Below are 20,006 nucleotides of genomic sequence, written 5' to 3'. Positions count from 1 at the left end.
ACGCAAAAGTGGCTGCTTTTGTGCAAAATCTTGCCAATCTAAATGGAGACTTAGAGTATTGTGTGCACCACATTTCAGGAAAGATGTGGACAAACTGGAGAAAGTCCGGAGAAGGGCAACAAAAAATGATTAAAGGATTAGAAAACATAACTGATGAGGGAAGACTGATAGAAGTGAGTTTGTTTAGTTTGGAAAAGAGAAGACTGAGTTTACAAGGAGAAGGGAGAAAAATTATTCTCCTTAGTCTCTGATGATAGGACAAGAAGCAATGGGCTTAAATTACAGCAAGGTTGGACATTAGGAAAATCTTCCTAACTGTCAAGATAGTTAAGCACTGGAATAAATTGCCTAGGGAGGTTTTGGAATCTCCATCATTGGAGATGTTTAAAAGCAGGTTAGATAAATATCTGTCAGGAATTATCTAAATTAATGATTCCCAACATTTTTCCCATGGAAGAACCCCTAAAATAATTTTTCATATCCTGAGGAACCCCTACCTATGAAAACATTTGGTTGGCCAGAAAAAGTTGACAGCGGGGAGCGCAATTCAATTACTGCTAAAGTATTGTCAAGGAAATTTATTTGTAAAGAGCTGTGTGTGTGTGTGTGTGTGTGTGTGTGTGTGTGTGTGTGTGTGTGTGTGTGTGTGTGTGTGTGTGTGTGTGTGTGTGTGTGTGTGTGTGTGTGTGTGTGTGTGTGTGTCAGCTTACATTGTTAAGAAAAAAAATTATTTATTTATTCCATGATTTCTTGTGGAACCCCTGATGATGGTCTGTGGAACCCCAGGGATCTGAGGAACCCTGGTTAGGATACACTGATCTAGATGATGTTTTGTCCTACCATGAGGGCAAAAGACTAGTTTTGATGACCTCTCAAGGTCCCCTCCAGTTCCAGTATTCTATGACTCTATGCCATTGTTTTTATATCCTTTTCCCATGCACTTGGAAAGCATAGTAGGTTGGGCTGGTTTTTGAAAAGTGTAGTTTTTTCTTGTAAAAACCGTAATTACCAACTCTACCAAATAATCCTTTTGCTATCTCTGTGGGAAATCTACCCAAGTGAAATTGGTTTTCTTCTTTATTAGCAAAGCTATTAAGTGTGAGGCACTGTACTAACAAATGGGAAGCAGGCCACATAGAGGGACAAAACCATTTTAAAGTACCCTTTCTGAGTTTCATAAGTGCTTTTTGAGCATTAAGGTCTACCTGTGTGTGGGAGATGTAGATAGATATTTTACACAAACACTACATGTACAAATGCTTTATGTTCAGGTAGCACATGCAGAGTTTTGTATGTTCATCCACAGAGGCACTTTTGGAGGTCTGGTTCTAATATTGTTAAATGAATAAAAAAGCATTTCCTGGGAAGTGTGAAAAACAGCATAAAGCTACCTGTTTCAGTCAAGTCATGTCTTTCTCTTGGTCCCATTGTAATAGAAAACACGCTAAAGTTAAGCTCAGTGGTACCTGATCAATAAAAACAATTCTCAGAAGTTAAGGGTTTGCAGTCAAGGGAAAAAGACTTTCCTCCCGCTCCATTTCCCATGTTTTGAACTCATACCCTGACCACTTCTTACTTCTTAACTTTTCAGTGCACTTCTATGCTTTGACCACCTGGGGCTCCCCAGAAACATCTACTATATATTTGAGAAAGTTTGTGAGTCTCTGTCTGTTTTTTCAAGAACTCCTCCTGAATGGTAAGAGCTAAGACCACCATGTTTGGTATGCCACTTTCTCTTCTCAGAACTTAAAACAAGATAAGGGTTTGGTTATGCCAGGAAAATGGGATGTGCCTGGAATGGGACTGCTTCTCATAAAATCATACAGAAAAGAGAATCACCAGGCAGGTGAAAGGGGTTGGCTGGGAGCGTGACCCTCCTCCCCCATCCAGGACTATCCCAGTCTCCCACTCCCGAAGCTTCCTTTAAGGAGAGTAGGAGAGTGGGAGCTTCCCCACCCTTTCAAAAAAGTGCCTTGGGAAGGGGGGGGCCCTGAAATTCCCTTCTCCCAGTTTGTTCTGGAACATCGCTGAAGTTGTCAGGGAGTGAGGGGAAGTGCACTCTGGATGGGGAGTCCAGGGGGAAATGAGCTGTGCACTTTGTTCTTGCTCCCTGACAGGGACAGGAAATGGAAGAGCAAGCTGCCCTGGTCTGAATCTAAGGGGGGGGCAGGCTTTGTTCTCCCACTCTTCTCCCTACACATACACACCCAGTCCCAGCTCAGAGTTCCTCCTCACTCCCCATCCCTGACTTCTGCACCTCCTACGGCCCCAGCCCAGAGCCCCTCCTTAAGGACACAAGCAATGCCACATAAATGTGCTAGTTTATAAATACAGGCAGTCCCCGACTTACGCGGATCTGACTTACGTCGGATCCGCACTTACGAACGGGGCTTTCTCGCCCCGGAGGTCAAGGTGGCGGATTGCTACCTGCGAGCTCCGGGGCGAGAAAGCCCCGTTCGTAAGCTGCTCCGGTGCCCCTGGTCTGCTGGAGACCGTCTCCAGCCGACCAGGGGCACCGGGCGGGTTCCCGCACTTCTGAGGCTTTGCCAGAGAAAAGCCTCAGAAGCGCGGGGAACCGCCGCTGCTGCAGCTTCAGTCCCGGTGCCTGTGGTCTGCTGGGGACCGTCCCCAGCAGACCACAGGCACCGGGACTGAAGCCGCAGCAGTGGCGGGGTCCCGCGCCTCTGAAACTTTGCCAGAGCAAAGCCTCAGAGGCGCGGCACCCCGCTGCCACTGCGGCTCTGCTCCCCGTGTCCCTGGTCTGCTGGGGGGGGGCGCAGCTAGTGTGCCCCCCCCAGCAGACCAGGCTTTTGTTTTGGACCCTGGGGCAGAGCAGCTGGGGCGCTGCCAATTGGTCCTGCAGCGCCGCTCTGGGCACTACTGGACCAACCCGGCAGCACCCCAGCTGCTCTGCCCCAGGTCCTGATTCAGCCACTGCTGGTCAGTTTCAGCAGCGGCTGAATCTGGACGCCAGTTCCGACTTACATACAGATTCAACTTAAGAACAAACCTACAGTCCCTATCTTGTACGTAACCCGGGGACTGCCTGTATATGTTGTATCCCACGCACCTACTGGGTGTAGTATAATGTCTCATCTAGTAGCACTGAGACCACTTACAGAGAGAAGAGTAAGTCTGCTCTACAGCCTTAGCTACCAGGTAGCTGGCTTTTCACTCATGCAGTAGAGGCTTATGCACTAAGCTCCTGAGGTCCAGGTTTGATTCTGCCCTCAGCGTTACATATTATTGCCACAAAAGGCAAGTCTCTTCCATTTCCAAAGTTGCATGAGGAAAAAAAAAAATCACAAAACTAAAAGGTCTCTAATGAGATCTGCACGATACTGCCACAAAGCAATCAGTCTTTATTTGGATCTTTTGAAAAACTGTTGCTGCTTTTCTAGTAGGTCTTCTTGGAGTTTGATAGATATATGCTAAATCCAGTGTTTTGCACTTCCAACTTTGAAAATGGCTGGTGCTGCACACTGACAAAAAGAATAAAAGACAGTGAGGAGAATCAGGAATTTCATATACAATAATGGTTCAATGAAATGAGGACAGAAATTCCTAGAAGCATAATTAACAGGGTACCTTATTATTTAATATCTCAAGAATATACCACCAACAGAGAAAAGAAATTCATACACAGACCTATGTGTCTTTCCTGTCAGACAGTTACAAAGCAGCTTATTTAAGTAGGGAAGTCTCACAAGAAAGATAACCACTTTCAGTATTGCCTACACATCACATTCTAATAATGGAAGTAAAATACCATCTTGATTTCCAGGTGCATCACAAATCAAAGAAACAAGAGCCAGAGATAAAACACAAGCACACGCACAAACTCCTCATCACCACTACTTGGGAGCCAGAGTTAGTTTACATGGGTGATAGCCATTCATTTCTCACCTGACTTCATGGATTTGGATCACTGGACCTAAAGAGACCCTGGCATGAAGCAGTGTTGTAGACATCACCCATTAGAGTTTTTTCCAGTCCTGTGGTCAAAATTAGACAAATTTTCCTTTTGCTCACAGTTTGTATCTCATTTCCTATTAAAACTAGACATTGATTATGGCACGAGAGGTAATTCTATACTGCCCCCTGGAACACTATGATTTGTTTGTGTAACATCAGTGAAGACAGACTGAAGAGCTTTTTAAGGAATTGATTTTTCTCATTTAGTCTTCAGTACACTTTGGATCAGTAAAGTAAAACTAAGCTGCAATGTTCTTAGCAACTGTTTTTGAGCATTCCTTGGATGCCTTCAGTTCTCTACAAAGCCACAGAAACAATAAGATCCAACTGCTTAACCACTGAACCACATGCATTTCCTTGTAGTAGTTAGTGCCTTTGGTGATAAGGAGTATTTGAAACATATTGAGTAAAATATGCTGCAGTGCTCTAATTCTGGTGCTGTGTTGGCTTTGCTAAATATTGTAACAAATCCAGAGCCACAGGGGAATTGACAGTTTTAACTGTTCAGCACAGACACAAATCACTTCACAACAAGGAGGACAGAACTTTTGAGCCAAAGGAGATTTTCCTTGAATTATTGCCTGTAGAGGATTTGATACAAAATTCTAATTCCATCCAGTAAATAGAAAAGCTTAATGTTGAAATCATACGTTGTGGCAAGTAGTTATAATATACATACAGATTATCTCAAAGTATTTTGTCTTTAAGTATCACTTATCCTAGACAAATATGCATCTCAATTTCTCACAATTTCTCAGTATGTATATTTAGCTCAAGCACCTCAAAATGTGTGATTCATTTGATAAGTCTACTGCAAATTAATTTAGAGTAGTAAATTGTAATATAATGTACATGAACAGTGCAGATGTTTATTAAACTGTGCGGCATTGGTTGGCAAGTAGCACAAAAATGGTATGAGAGTTTATTCTACACTACATTCTAAGATAGAGCCTGCCTTCCCTTCATGTACATTAGTTTTGCATGATATAATACAGTTGATTTCCAAGGAGCTCTCATGATTTGCTCTAGTGTGAAAGAGAACAAATTCAGTTCAAAAGGAATATAAAATGAGGGGGGATGGAAAATTTTCTATGCATTTAAAATCTCCCAAACCAAATATTGTAAAGTCAAAACACATCCAGTCCCTGCAATTTGTAAGATACTCAATAGCATGAACCCCAATAGACTGTATCATCTTCTGGATCCACAGTCAGAATAGCAAAGTGATCTATGGTGGATATTAGCCAAGCACAAATATGGACTGCTAAATTATGTAAGCACCAAGAGGGAGCTGCCTGGCTGTACTGTACCAGAAATGCAGAGGACACTTGCAGAGAATTATTTTTAGAAAAGCTCTTGGAAGAAAAAAAAAACCCTAAGATTTGGGGACATACAGAACATGTTGAAAAGGCTACCTATGTTTCTCTTATCATGGGTGTGCTTTAATACAGCCTGTGTGATTAAAACTGGTGAACTGAAATGTTTTTGAAGGGAAGCTGATACAGTTCAAATACAGGAGAAATGAGGATGCTACAACGTTCAATATTTAATTAATCAAGAAAACAGAACAAATTCACTGGAGACAACCATTCCCACACTTTGAGAGCTAACTTAAGAAATGCTCCTATTGTTAAACCTAATCTAAAGAGGAAAAACATACGCATACAAGAGTCTGAGATTATTCAATCCATGTTTTAGTATAAGAATGTAATAACAGGTAGCATCTGGAACAATCAGACTTTAAGGTGCAGGGATTTGCAAACTCCTGATTGGTTTAGCGTATTCTGGAAATGCTGACTGATTATACTTAGCCCACATGATTGAGAAAGCTGCCTTAAAGGATTACACCCTACAGACCTACATTTCTGATTTTCACAACTGCTGGAGGGCATTGCTGAGCGAAAGTGTTTTGTAAGGGTACAGTATATGCATCTCAAGTGCTTTGCACACATGAATACAGGATTCCTGCCTTCCTGTATAGCAAAACTCATCTTTTTTGTCCATCACATGAAAGCATTCTTTTGGTACCGTAGAGGTCTGATTGATAAAGCAACTTGGTTGAGAACAACTGTGTGATACTGATGTATGAACTCTTCAGAGGCACGGCAGATGGCAAGATAACCTACTGTACTTTTCTCACCAAAGAACACAGATCAGGCATTTGGCCCATACAGCAGTCCAAAAATTTCCAATAAAATTCACTAATGAGGCATTTTTGAGAAAGAATTTCATTAACTTCCATTGCGTGTGTGCTCTCTCTCGCATGCACACACACACACACCCATACACACACTTTCACTGCTGCATGCTGGGGTGGATTTCTACAATAAGCATATTGGACATATCTGCACTGGTGATCCTAAGTACACATGTAGGCTAGTGTGAGATTTTGATAGTGATGATAAAAATGACACCACAGGAAAAAACCAGTCACAAATTATACTGAATCATAAGTGACTTAGTTGTAATGGCTGGAAGACCATGGAATCGAGCATCCATTCTATTAATCATACTGTAATATCTTTACAATATACTGTACTAGCCTGGTAATGCAGTATCATCATGTTCTGCCATTCACTGTCTAACTAGAATAACTGAATTCAATTACATTTTATAGTGAATTTGTGGAGGGAGGCACCCAACTCTACAAATAAAGTAACTGTATTCCACTGTACTGAATAATTTGATAAATTGGAAAAATAAAGTACAGCATCATTTCAATCATTCAAACTACTCAGTGTAGCTGTCCTTAAATTTGCAAAGGGACTACCAAATATACTGATCACAGAACAGATGTGTCTTTGAGATGGACAGTTCACGGGCGACAGTGGAACCAAAGCACTACGACAGAACTGTCTGACATGTTTATAAGTCACCAGGGGTTTTAGGAGTAGCATTCTGTAAACAGCAGAAAAGATTGCATAACCCATTTGTATATTTAAAAGATCTATTTATATGTTCTTTTTTTTTAGCCTTATAGCTGAAAATCTCATACACACCTTATCTTCTTCCTTTCTGGCCTCCCTGACACCCATCTCATTCTTTCCAGCCCAAAACCACAGCTTCTATAATCACCTTCCCTGCCTAACAATTTGAATGCATTAACCCTCTTTGAAAGCCTCCAAACTTGTTTAGTTTATTTAAATCCTTGCCCTGGCATAGTTCTTTCCCTGCCTAAATGCAAGACATAGGCACCCTTGAAATGTTATCCTCGGTCACATAAAAAGTCAATAGAATATTCTGAAAATTTTACTTTTGTTGCCATGCCCATTGCTCCACCAATAATAAGCTTTTGTCAGTCAGAAACCTAGAGAATGGGGTTGCATCTCTCACAATCTTTACTAACAGCCACTGATGTATCTATTCTCCATAAAGTTATTTAATATTTTTAACCCAGTTACACCTTTGATCTTTCCAACATCCCCCGTAATGACTTCCACAAATGACAGTGTTGTATGAAGTACTTTCCTTTGTTAGTTTTAAACCTGCAGCCTATACATTTCATCGGGTGACCCCTTTGTTCCTGTGCTCTGTGAAGGGGTAAACAACACTTCCTTATTAACATTCTAATGATTTCATATACCTCTATCATATCCCCTTAATCATCTCTTTTTCCAAGGTGAACATTTCCCAGTCTTTTTAATCTTCCTGCATGACCAAATGAGTAAATCACTGAGGCTACGTCTACATTACGATCTTTTTGCAGAAAAGCAAATGCAAATGGAGTGCTCATTTGCTTATGTTGCACTCTCATTTGCATTTCCTCTTCCTTTCCTTTTTGTGCAAGAGGTTTTTGCGCAAAAAAGCACTGTGTAAATGGTGCCTTTTTGCGCAAAAACCCCCTGAGGAAGAATGGCTCTTGCACAAAAAGGTTTTTATGTGCAAAAAGGCACCATCTATACAACGCTTTTTTGCATAAAAACCTCTTGCACAAAAAGGGAAGGAAGAGGAAATGCAAATGAGAGCATGACATATGCAAATGAGCACTCTATTTGCATTTGCTCATCTGCAAGAGGCTCATCGTATAGACATAGCTTTAATCTCTCATTCCCTCAGTTCTGTCTCTGTAAAATGGGGCTAACAATAATAATATCTGATCTCACAGGGGAATTTCAAGAATGAACCATTTCTTTGTGAAGTGGACAGATACTATTGTGATGAGACTCAGAGAAAACTATCAGGAAAGAAAAAAGGAATTCTTAAGTGCAGGGGGTCTCACACTGAACAACAAGGATGAACGTAGATATTGAGCAGTTGCCTTCTTTAATAAGCATCATCCATCCTTTGCACTGAATGAAGCAAGCGTTCAGCAGAAAAATCAGTTTGTTGTTATGAACTAATAGGCTGCATTTTAAAACCAATGCACAGGGAAGCAGAGTTAAGGCTGTATAGGCCACCTTAATTTCCTTACTGTTTGACTCTTAAGAGCTTCTCTTTGCAGTATTGTCTTAACTCAGTATTTTTGTACAGAATATGTATCTAAAACCGTGAATTATTTGTAGAATAACAAGCTGCAGAACAATAGCTATCTTCTACTAAAAACACCAAACCCAACAACCACAAATATGTAGTACCACACTTGTCCTATTGAGTTCAACTCCAAAGGGATTTTAGATACTGTATTATCATTTACATGATAACACAGGGTGAAAATTCTTCAGTGAAATGCTCTGTTGCTCACCTTGGGACTTGACCCTGCCAGTTCTGTTTCTTTTGCATTTTTCACTTTGCCATCAAGTGGAATATTTGCTTTTAAACTACACCAAAGTGTACATATGGCTCCTCCATAAAAATCTCTAGAGGAGGCCCCACCAATTTTACAAACAACAGTGGAAAGAACGTGAATTGAAAGAACAATGTGAAAAGGAGTCTGAACAAGGCTCTGCTGACCAAAGTCTCTTTTGCACTCAGCATTTGAATTGCGTACATTATTTATTGCTACCATCAAAAGTTTAATCCTTAAGGCATCTTTCTGCCAGCAGTTCCCTTCAATTCTTTGTAATCACACAGCACCCTAGATATCTTAATTCTAATACAGTCATATACATTTTTAACTTTGTCATCTCCTGATATGATGTGCTTTTCTTCACGATTCTGCCTTGGGTGCAGATCTTTGCGCTCCTCAATAATTTTCTTATTTCAGCTTCTTTTTATGCATGTTGCTCAGAGATCTTTAATTTGAAGAGCTCACAATAGGTAGAGCGTGATTTTGTAAATTGGAAGCAAAGCTACAAAAAGCAGATATTTATCTGAAGGAAACATATTTTTGACCTTGACGTAAGGTTACAGTTCAGAATTCTTTTCTCGCCCATTGATCACTCATTTGTTCAAAGACTCAAAGCTTTTTATAGATTACTTTAAAAGTATCTAATTGTAAAGTGCCTTGAGAAAATTTACTTTAAGTGCATCGCACACGACAACTTGGGTTATGACAAATCCCTCAGAGGAAAGTCTAACTTCTATTATTCATTCCTCACAGTGACACTGAGTGTTCTCTAAAGAGCTCTCCAAATGTCACCTTCCCAGTAACTTTTACGTGTGGTTACTGGTCTTGTTTCAAACATATTCCCATTTCAGAGCTCAGCTTCAAAAAAGAGAAAAGGCATTAGTTTCTCTTTTAAAAAAAATAGATGATTGATCCTTCCATAGATATATATCATGCTTCTCCATGGACCATTATTCTGACAGAACTGGGTGTAGGGAGAAAAAGGTTATTTGCTAAACCAAGCTATGGTTCAATCCAAACACAGAGTCACTTATGTGACTGAGGACATGTGGGATAGTCATATGACTACAGGCAGTCCCCGGGTTACATACAAGATAGGGATTGTAGGTTTGTTCTTAAGTTGAATCTGTATGTAAGTCAGAACTGGCGTCCAGATTCAGCCGCTGCTGAAACTGATCAGTTTCAACAGCGGCGGAATCTGGATGCCAGTTCTGACTTACATACAGATTCAACTTAAGAACCCCAGGCGTCCCCAAGTCAGCTGCTGCTGAAACTGATCAGCGGCTGATTCCAGGAAGCCGGGGGCAGATCAACTCTGCCTCGGGCTTCCTGTAGTCAGCCACTGGTCAGTTTCAGCAGCGGCTGACTTGGGGACGCCTGGGGCAGAGCAGCTGGGGTGCTGCTGGGTTGCTCCAGTAGTGCCGCTCCTCGGCGCTACTGGAGCAACCCAGCAGCACCCCAGCTGCTCTGCCCCAGGTGTCCTGATTCAGCCGCTGCTGAAACTAACCAGCAGCAGCTGAATCAGGATGCCTGGGGCAGAGCAGCTGGGGTGCTGCTGGGTTGGTCCAGTAGCGCCGAGGAGCGGCACTGTGGGACCAACCCAGCAGCACCCCAGCTGCTCTACCCCAGACATCGTGGGCAGAAAAGCCTGATCTGCTGGGGGGGAGGGGGCACTAGCTGCGACCCCCCCCCCCCCCCCCCCCCGCCAGCAGACCAGGGAGACGGGGAGCAAAGCCGCGGAGGACGCCCGCAGCGGGACAGCCCAGGCGCGCCGCGGCTGTCCCACTGCAGGCGGCCTCCGAGGCTTTGCTCGCCGTCTCCCTGGTCTGACCAGCAGACCAGGGAGATGGGGAGCAGCTTTTCTTGCCCCGGAGGACGCGGGCAGCGGGACCGCAGCTCATTTGGGCATCCCGCCGCTCCCGTCCTCCAGGGCGAGAAAAGCCCCGTTTGTAACTGCGGATCCGACATAAGTCGGATCCGCGTAACTTGGGGACTGCCTGTATAAACAATCCTGCATGAAAGGGAGCATTTGCATCAGACACATTTACCTGGCCATCCCCAGGCTGTTTGTGAGAGTGAGGGTATTAGGAGAAAGGGAAAAATTAGGGGTGGGGTATGGTTGCAAGGGATAACAACAAAACACACACAATGGAGCAATCAGTATGAGCAGCACTGAGAAAGTGATGGGACAGAAGGCATGCTGAAAAAGCAGAAAGACACCGATGGCATTTCGGACCTGGAACTTATAGCAAGATGTCTATGGTGTGACCACAAACTGGAGTGAGATGCAGGGGGCCCAGCAGACTTCCCAGGCCCTTGGGCAGGTCAGGGAGAGAAGGGGGGCTGGCTCTGAGTTCCTGGAAGTGGCGGGTCCTCATGCAAAAGGGGCAGGGCCTCAGGCAGTCAGCCAGCCCTCAGCGCTGCCCAGGGCATGCCGCCTGGGGCTCTGGCAGCAATTTAAGGGGTCTGGGGTTCCAGCTGCTGCTGCTGCTGCAGTGAAGTGGCAGTGGCCTGGAGCCCCAGGCCCTTTTGAATCCCCAGGCCCTGGGGCAGTTATCTCCCTTCCTCCCTCCACCTCGCTTACCCCCATTGGTGGGTATTGTTAGAGGGCACCAGCATCCAGAAAAAATACCCTTTGGACCCACATCTGCCCCCACATATGTGCTGGCAGCTACATCTGACACAACTTCAAAAAGCTGTTGTCAGCCTCAATGTTGTCATCCAAGATGAATGGTACCCAGCAAGTCGGAGCATCCATAAGGAAGAAGGGGAGTGGTGGGAATATTGACTAACAATAGATTATAGGAGACATTAAAATTATTAATACCAATTAAAGAAAACATAGGATTTTAAAATATTACTAATTACTGAGATTAATCAATGGAACTCCTGTTTGAAGATCTGCTTCAACGCTTAATGTAGTAATGGAAAGACACAAGTAGACATCAGTAGCCTTTAATCAGGCCTTTGGTTAGATAGAATAGTTTTTGGTTTGGGTTTTTTTAAAGTGTAAATAGCACAAATAATATTCTCTTCAGTTTTGCACTGACATCATGATGATTTCTTTTTATATTGAACTACAGGGTTTGGTAGTGAAGTGAGCATTATATGACCAGTAGTGTTGAAAGTATCTGCATGTAATTTAAGTAACCTGCCCAAGATCTTAATTAAGATCTTGGAATTTTGATATTCCTGGCTGGTGTTCAAACCTTTAGATCACATTCCTCCTGTATTCATCACACACAGTCTTATTGCTTGCATTCAACCTATTGTTTTTAGATGCCCTTTACTGCAGGTAACACAAGTTCCACCAATTCCTTTTGCAAGCTCTTTTTATTTTTAATATTTTTTAAGTTTTTTTTAAAAAAAAAGGTCTTTCTTAGAATGTGGTGTGTCACTAGAAATCAGGGGAAGTATCAATTTTTCTTCAAAAAATGTCTTTGTAAGCCGCATCTGGTTAGTTTAATCTTTCAAAGATCACCCTAGTGTTTCTTGCCTCTTTCTGTCATACATAGGATCATTTAACATCTGAAAGTGCTTTTATTACCAATTTCATTTGGTGTCTTATTTCCCCCATCTCATTACTTTCTCTCTTGCAGTCATATTTACTCTTTTTCCTTTTTTGTCTGACAATTCTCTTATAAATTATTAGTAGATTTGGCTCTGCTTTGGTTTAATTTTTTCTGGTCTTATTCTCCCATGTCTTATTTTTGCTCTTTTGCTTATTTTTTTCTACCAATCGGTATCTCTTTTTCATTCTACCTTTCTCCTCTGAAAATATGTGGTTTTTCATTGTGCTGCAGATTGCCAGATTTTAGTGTGTCACTCAGGGTACATATACACTGAATGCCTATTTCAGGATACAGACAGGCCACCCGTTCTTTCAAATATTTTTCAAAATAAGGGACATGCTATTTCGGCATCCCGGTAACCCTCGTTCCATGAGTGTTAAAGGATGTCTCGAAAGACCTTTTACATCTGCACTTGAAAGGGAATCCTCTGAACTGTCATTCATGTTAAAATTCGACACTCTCCAAAAAGGAATGAACAAACACTCAAGCTATCTTACCCATTACCAAGATAGCTTCCCCAATTATCACCTCTAATACCATTAACTCACAAACATCCCACTCTCCCCACCTCTAATATCATCAATTCACAGACACTTACCTTCCTTCCTTCCCCCCCACCCCGCATCCCCCTCCTGTTCTGAAATGTGATTTGTCCTTTTCATATGTGTTCATTTTTTTAAATTGTATCCTTTGGTATACATGGTTGTGACTATTTTCTTTCACTATTGGATCTGAGGAAGTGGGTCTGGCCCACGAAAGCTCATCATCTAATAAACCATCTTGTTAGTCTTTAAAGTGCTACATTGTCCTGCATTTTTCTTCAGCACCCCAGACTAACACGGCTACATTTCTATCACTATTCGAAATAGAATGTTATTTAAATATTTGGTGCTGTGTAGACAGGCCAAATTTCAAAATAAACTCGAAATAAGATACGCAATTGCATATCTTATTTCAAGTTTAGTTTGAGGTTAGAGAATTACCTTGCAGGAGACCCTGGGTTTGATTCCTACTTGCTACAGCTTTCTGGTCTGAGTTCAGCGAATATTGGTGCTGTGGTCTTGCTTGCTTGCAGCATTCTTAGATCAGTGGTAGTGAGAAAGGGCTCACTTGATTGCATAGCTATTATTTTCATCCCAGCTAACTCATGAAGGGATACTGAACGAGGCTTCAGTTTCTGCTCCTAGTCTGTGTTCTCTGGGCTAAGAGTGATGCCACTGTGTGAATTTTTGTTCTTTATTCTGATGGTAGTATCTATAGTCTCTTAAGGGCTTTCTGCATTAAAGAGAGTGAGAGAGAGGTCACAGGCCCTGTCTTGGCTTCACGCTATTCTATAGAGGTACATGTACCATCCTCATCACCTCACTTTTTAGACAATAACAGTAAATAACCATGGTATAATTCACCAAGGATTCATGATGGATTCTCCATCACTGACCATGTTTACATCTCTAAAAGCTCTACTCTAGGAGGGTATGTCTACACTACAGCGCTAATTTGAACTAACTTAGTTCGAATTAGTGAATTCGAACTAAGCTAATTCGAACTAATGCATCCAGACTAAAAAACTAGTTCGAATTAGAGTTTTGCTAATTCGAACTAGCATGTCCACACAGAGTGGACCCTGAATCGGGGTTAAGGATGGCCGGAAGCAGTGCTGGCAGGGCATCAGATGAGGACTTAGAGCATGGAGCTGCTGTCTCAGGCTAGCCGAGGGCTGTGCTTAAAGGGACCCGACCCCCACCCCGGACAGACAGTTCTCAGGGGTGCCCCGCTTGCAAAGCAGTCCTGGCTTGGATTGCCCAGAGTACCCACACTGGGCACATCACAGCACTCAGCCATCAGACCGGCTGCACTTGCCGCAGGCTGCCATCTGGGGAGAGGGGGCAATTGGGGGGCTGCAGGAGAGGTTCCACCCCCAGAAGCCCTCAGAGCCAGCCCAGTCCTCCCCATCGGGGGCTCGTACACCATTCCTCCCTCACCTCCTTCCACTTACCCCTCACTAGCCCCCCTTCCTGATGTACAAAATAAAGGACAATTGTGTTCAAAAATAGAATCTCTCTTTATTGAACAAAACTGGGGGAGACTGGGAAAAGGAGGTGGAAGAGGGGAAGAGAGATGGTGGGAGAGGGGAGGGCAACTACAATGATGAGGGGTTTGGAACAGATCCCATATGAAGAGAGGCTAAAGAGACTGGGACTTTTCAGCTTAGAAAAGAGGAGATGGAAGGGGGATAGGATAGAGGTCTATAAAAGCATGAGTGGGGTGGAGAGGGTGCATACAGAAAAGTTCTTCATTAGTTCCCATAATAGAAGGACTAGAGGACACCAAAGGAAAGGAACGGGTAGCAGACTTCAAACTAGTAACAGAAAGTTGTTCTTCACAAAGCAAATAGTCAACCTGTGGAACTCCTTGCTGCAGGAGGCTGTGAAGGCTAGAACTAGAACAGAGTTTAAAGAGAAGTGAGATAAAGTGATGGAGGTTGGGTCCATGGAGTGCTATTAGCCAGGGGGGAGGAGTGGTGTCCCTGCCCAAAGTTTGTGGAAGGCTGGAGAGGGATGGCACGAGACAAATGGCTTGGTCACTGTCTTCGGTCCATCCCCTCCAGGGTCCCTAGGGTTGGCCGCTGTCGGCAGACAGGCTACTGGGCTAGATGGACCTTTGGTCTGACCCAGTATGGCCATTGTAAGCTCAGGGCTCAGGGTCGGGGGTCTCAGTGGACCACCTTGATTTTCATGCACACCTGCTCCTGGGTGGCCAGACTGGCAGCTCTCCTGCCCTAGACGGCCACTTTCCTGTGCCTAGTGCAGAGGTCGTGGAGGAGGTCCACCATGTCCGCACTAGACCAGGCGGGTGCCCGCCTCTTGCGGTCCTGGGCAAGCTCCCGGGGGAGGGCTGGGGGGAGGGCTGGGAGGCATCGGGTGGCTGGCTCGAGCCATGCCAGGTGCAGAGTCTGCTAGCTGGGTGCTGGCAGGCTTGCACCTGGCACGGGCATCGTAGCCAGCCCGTGCCCCTTTAAGGAGTCCGGGGCCGGGAGGGGGGCAGACGAGTTTCCCTGGTGTTGGCCAGAGTGGCCACCAGGGAAAGCTGGGGAGGGCTAGCCTCCCACTAGGTCAAATTAAGGGGCTGCACACCCCTTAATTCAAACTAGTAAGTTCAAACTAGGCTTAGTCCTCATAGAATGAGGTTTACCTAGTTCGAACTAAGCGCTCCGCTAGTTCGAATTAAGTTCGAACTAGAGGAGCGCTAGTGTAGCGCCTATCGAAGTTAATTTGAACTAATGTCCGTTAGTTCGAATTAACTTTGTAGTGTAGACATACCCGGAGTTATTTAGGAGAAGTTCTATAACCTGTGCTATATAGAGGATCAAACCAAATAACGACAATGGTCCCTTCTGGTCTTAGAAATATTTATGAACCTTAGTAGTATACCACTTTCTAGTAGCACATTCACTGAATGGCTAATGTTTATTACACCTGGGCTGTTTTCTCTCTTCCTTGTCTTGTCCCTGGGGGTAAAACTGTATGTGCAGTGCAGTGCAAGCCCTATGGCAAGACAATCTAGTGGGAAAAAGCTACTCTCTACCCACAATTCCTCTACAGGGGAGGAGGGAAAGAGTTGTTACACTGGGGCAAAGAGCTCATTCTCAAGCAGCCAGGACTCTGCTTAAAGGTCCTACATGCCTTTGGCTCCTATCCCACTAGGACTGCTGCAAAAGACAACACAGACCTGCTGCAAAGAATGGCACAGAGAACAGCAGCACAGCCGAGAGAATTCTGGTGAGCTTTCACCTGCCCTACACTTTAATAACAGTGAATCACTAACCAAGGAAGCAGCTCCTTTGAGCCGGGAGACTGACCCAGTAACAGAGCTCTGGACACTGCAGATGCTAATCCCAACTGTGTGTGGGATTTGGTGGGCGGATGTGGTGGTGTGAACAAAGGACAATATTATCCGAGAGCCATTACCACCCATGTCTGCCACAAGGTAAAGCTGGAAGGGAGTTAGAGGACTACTGCCCAAGTTACTGATGGAAGAAGTATTTTGTCTTTATGTGCATATATATTCAGTTGCTCATTTCCTTAATTTATGATAATGTTTCCTTTCACTTAAAATAAATATACTGTCTCTAAGGGTATGTTTATACTGTGGCGCTATTTCAGGATACTTCCAGTATCCCAAAATAGCTATTTTGTGTCTTGAAGCAAGCCTGTTATTTTGAAATATAATGGGCTCGCTCTTCCGATGTCCCTGTAAACCTCATTCCACAAGGATTAAGGGATGTTTCAGAATAACGGGTTATTTCAAAATTTGGTGCTGTGCAGACAGTGCCAAATTACAAAATAAGGTATTTTGAAATTAACTTGAAATAAACTACATAATTTGCATAGCTCAAATTGCATATCCTATTTCAAGTTAAGGGTGCACTGTAGATGCACCCACAGAGTTTGTGGGTGGAGCAGTCAGCTTGTTCAGCCATTTAGTCCTCCCCGATTTCCGAGTGGCATTTGAAACAGTATATTTATTTGTCAAGAGGGACCCCAGCAGTATTAAACCTGGCCTTTCTACTGCCATTAAGCTCTTGGTGGAAGGGTCTCAGTATTGTTGTATCTTGCTAGGTTTGTTTGTTTGTTTACTATTTGCAGACTTCTCTGTGTGTATAAGAAAGAAGGCCCAGTCAAAGTGCTCCTTGGATGTGAGGTGGAAGGAGGGGAGGATTCTGATACATCTTAGTTCCTGAGGGAGCTCATGCCTCGGTCTGGAACCAATTCCAGAGAAAGTTGTCTCCTGCATGAACAGCTTTGCTTTGTGGCAGACAGCACAGTGTAGATCACAAGAAACAGAGTATCTGAGCTAAAATTAAAATGTGGAAATTAAAATAAAGAAAGATGAAGTGCAAGGTCATTTCTGAGTTATTTCAGCAAAATGATCCAGCACTCCTCAAAAGCCCATTACTGCCCAGGACTGAGGAATATATTTCCATTCAACAACTTAGACTGCAATGAATAGATAGTCTCCATTCAGTTTTCTCATTGCTAATGTACTAGAAATCTTTTCTAAGCTTCTGATCCCCTTCAATTAAAAAACCAAAAACAGTGATTAATGAGTTTGTGTGCATGCATGCCTGTCTGTATGTGCATGCAAGTGCAGGGTCTGACAGACTTGCTACGCTCCTGGGCAAGGTGTAGGATTACCAGATACTTTCATAAAAAGTCCCGAACATGGCAGGAAAAAAAAATTGGTTGGAAAAAAAAACAAACCACGGGGAGCCAAAATTGTTGAGCAAAAAAAGATTGATGCGCCTTTAAATATCCCTGCATTCCCTTGCTTCTCCCACCCTCGCCAGACATGGTAGGGGAAGAATGTCTGGTATTTTCTGGATTTTTTTTTACCAAACAGGGGCCAGAAATAATGGACTGTCCGGGCAAAAACCAGACACCTGGCAATCCTAGCAAGGTGGCCTGGGCCCAGCACGGTGCTCCCAAACAGGGTGGTGCCCTCAGCACCATCTGGAGCACACCATGACAGCCTCCCCTGCCCTCAGCACCACTGAAAGCACACCCCATGGCACTCCAGTGGCAATTTAAAGAGCCTGGGGCTTTAGTGGCCACTGCTCCTGTGGTCATGGTGGCAATGACCAAGAGCCCCAGGACTCTTGGAAATGCTGGGTCCCAGGGCAACTGCCCCCTATGCCCCACCCATCAGCAGGCCTCCATGTGTGTGCAAGAAATAAGCACATCTGTGCACATGTAACTGCCACCAGGCAGATTTGAACCGGGGACCTCTTAAGCTTAGTATAGGAGCTCTCAGCCCTTGCTGTAGAGGTCTCTTGTTCATTGCTATGGTCTAAGTGCCACTTCATGGGACAGTGAACCACATTAGGCATGTGGCTTTGACATGCATTTTTACCTTGCATCAGAGCAATTTTTGCATTGATTATATCCAGCCCTCAAAATCTTCCTTCCACTGAGATTAGCTTTTCATTAAAATTATTATGCATTGCTTGGGATTCTGCACAAAAACACTGCCAGTACATATGAAATAGTGTATCAAGGCACTATACGCCTGTGAAGCACTGGCACACCATTCTAGCCTTTTAGTTTACAGACTCCTGGCAACCCAAGGGGAGTGCTGAATGTAATGATATATATGGTGTGATACAATATCAAATGGTGCATGGCTGCATGCCTTGTGACACTATCTGCCAGATTTAAATCAAGGACATATGTTGAGATTGTGAACTGCAGCCCAGTGTGCCAGATGCTAGATTTTCCTTCCTATTTGCAAATTCCTTACACTGTATAGTAGAGGCCCAGCACTAAGCACTGCCCCAAGAAGAATGAGGGAGAATGGAGGTCACAGGGGAACACACCTTTGAATGTTTTTTATGGTGTGGCAAATGAAATAAAGTGATTGAACCAAATCCTCCAAGTGCTGCTCAGCAGTAACCATGTGACCATTTCATGTCCTACCAGAATGACTGATCCATCTGTAGATACAGAGGCTCTCTTGCTATGAGACTTTAAGGTGATGCCCTCTCTCCACATCACTTAGTTCTGTTTTGTTGTCTAATATAAGTACATTTAAGACCAGACTGTGAATCCTTTACCTGAACAATAGCCCCACTGTAAATGCTCACCAAGACTCAATTTGGCCCTGAAAACGAGCACTAAGCATCAGGCAAAGTGACTTCGGATGGGGGGGGGGGGAGGTTAGCCCTAAGGGCTTAACTTGCTTAGGTACTTTTCAAAAATCCAAATAAGACTAGATGCTAAACAGTATCTTTAGGCACCTAAATGTTTTTGGCTCCACGTCCTTAACTACAATGGTCAGGGGTAGATTAGAAAACGATAGCACACACTGATTCTGGGCAAACTATTACACCCAAACGCTGCATATACACCTCAGTTCCAATCTGTAACTAGAGCTGTGCAAATCTCTCACACCAGGTAAAATCCACCTTGATACAAACCAAACATCAGAGTTTCATACCAGGCAATTAAATCAGGAGAGATTCAGGTTTTGTTTTTGTGAGGGGCTCAGTGCACATAGACTGACTTCCTAGAATCTTCTCCAAACTCTTTCCTCCTGCAACCTGTGCTCTTCCCTCTAATATCCATGCTAGAGAATATAGGTCTCTTCTGTAGTAATGGGTAGACTGAAACCCTGGATACCAGGGCTGAATTTGGCCTTGAGTTTGTAGTTACTTTATTCAAATAACTTCATCTTGCTAAGAACTAAGCCCCAGGTGCTTTTCAGCAGGAAAACAAATTTGTAAGAGTTTACAGTTTTGCAGGACAAGCACTACTGGCTTTATACTAATACTATTGACTTGTGAATAAACAGTATATAAAAGGAAAAGTTTATCTTGCCTGACAATACCGCTCTCAAATACTGAAGTTAAAGCCATCTACTAAAGAAGGAGCAACCAAGGGTTTTGAAGCACTTAAGACATAAGCAATTCAGAAAAAAAATTGGATCCTGCTGCCTGATAAGAGACTACAAATTGCAAAATGCCTGTCCCTTTAATGGATGTAACCCACCTACAATGCATAGACATTGTGCCATTAAGACACCCACAAAGAAATGCCCCCAACCCTAAACTTTGTACTGTCCTTAGTACCAATGTACTTAGTATTCTTGCCTGTGTAAGTTCACCCCTTCCCTTCAGCTTTTCTCATGTGGTTGCATGTCTGCTTAAGTACTAATATTCAGTTTAATGCAACACATCT

The 20,006-nt window shown here is 43.5% G+C and overlaps 1 protein-coding gene across 12 annotated transcripts in view; it reads right to left on the bottom strand.

Moving 5' to 3' along the window:
- Positions 1-20,006, bottom strand: part of ST6GALNAC3 (ST6 N-acetylgalactosaminide alpha-2,6-sialyltransferase 3) — a 334,346-nt gene that overhangs the window by 216,999 nt on the left and 97,341 nt on the right. Inside the window, exon 2 of one of the 12 annotated variants that reach the window (XM_075936282.1) lies at positions 3,907-3,995. The exons of the other annotated variants lie outside the window; for them this stretch is intronic. The gene's annotated coding sequence lies outside the window, so the exon portion shown is untranslated. The remainder of the gene's footprint in view (positions 1-3,906; positions 3,996-20,006) is intronic. 12 annotated transcript variants of the gene reach the window in all.

Source organism: Pelodiscus sinensis, chromosome 9 (assembly GCF_049634645.1).
Source record: "Pelodiscus sinensis isolate JC-2024 chromosome 9, ASM4963464v1, whole genome shotgun sequence".
Lineage (NCBI taxonomy): Eukaryota > Metazoa > Chordata > Testudines > Trionychidae > Pelodiscus > Pelodiscus sinensis.
Note: the sequence above shows the minus strand (reverse complement) of the source record. Positions and strands in the feature narration are given on the sequence as shown.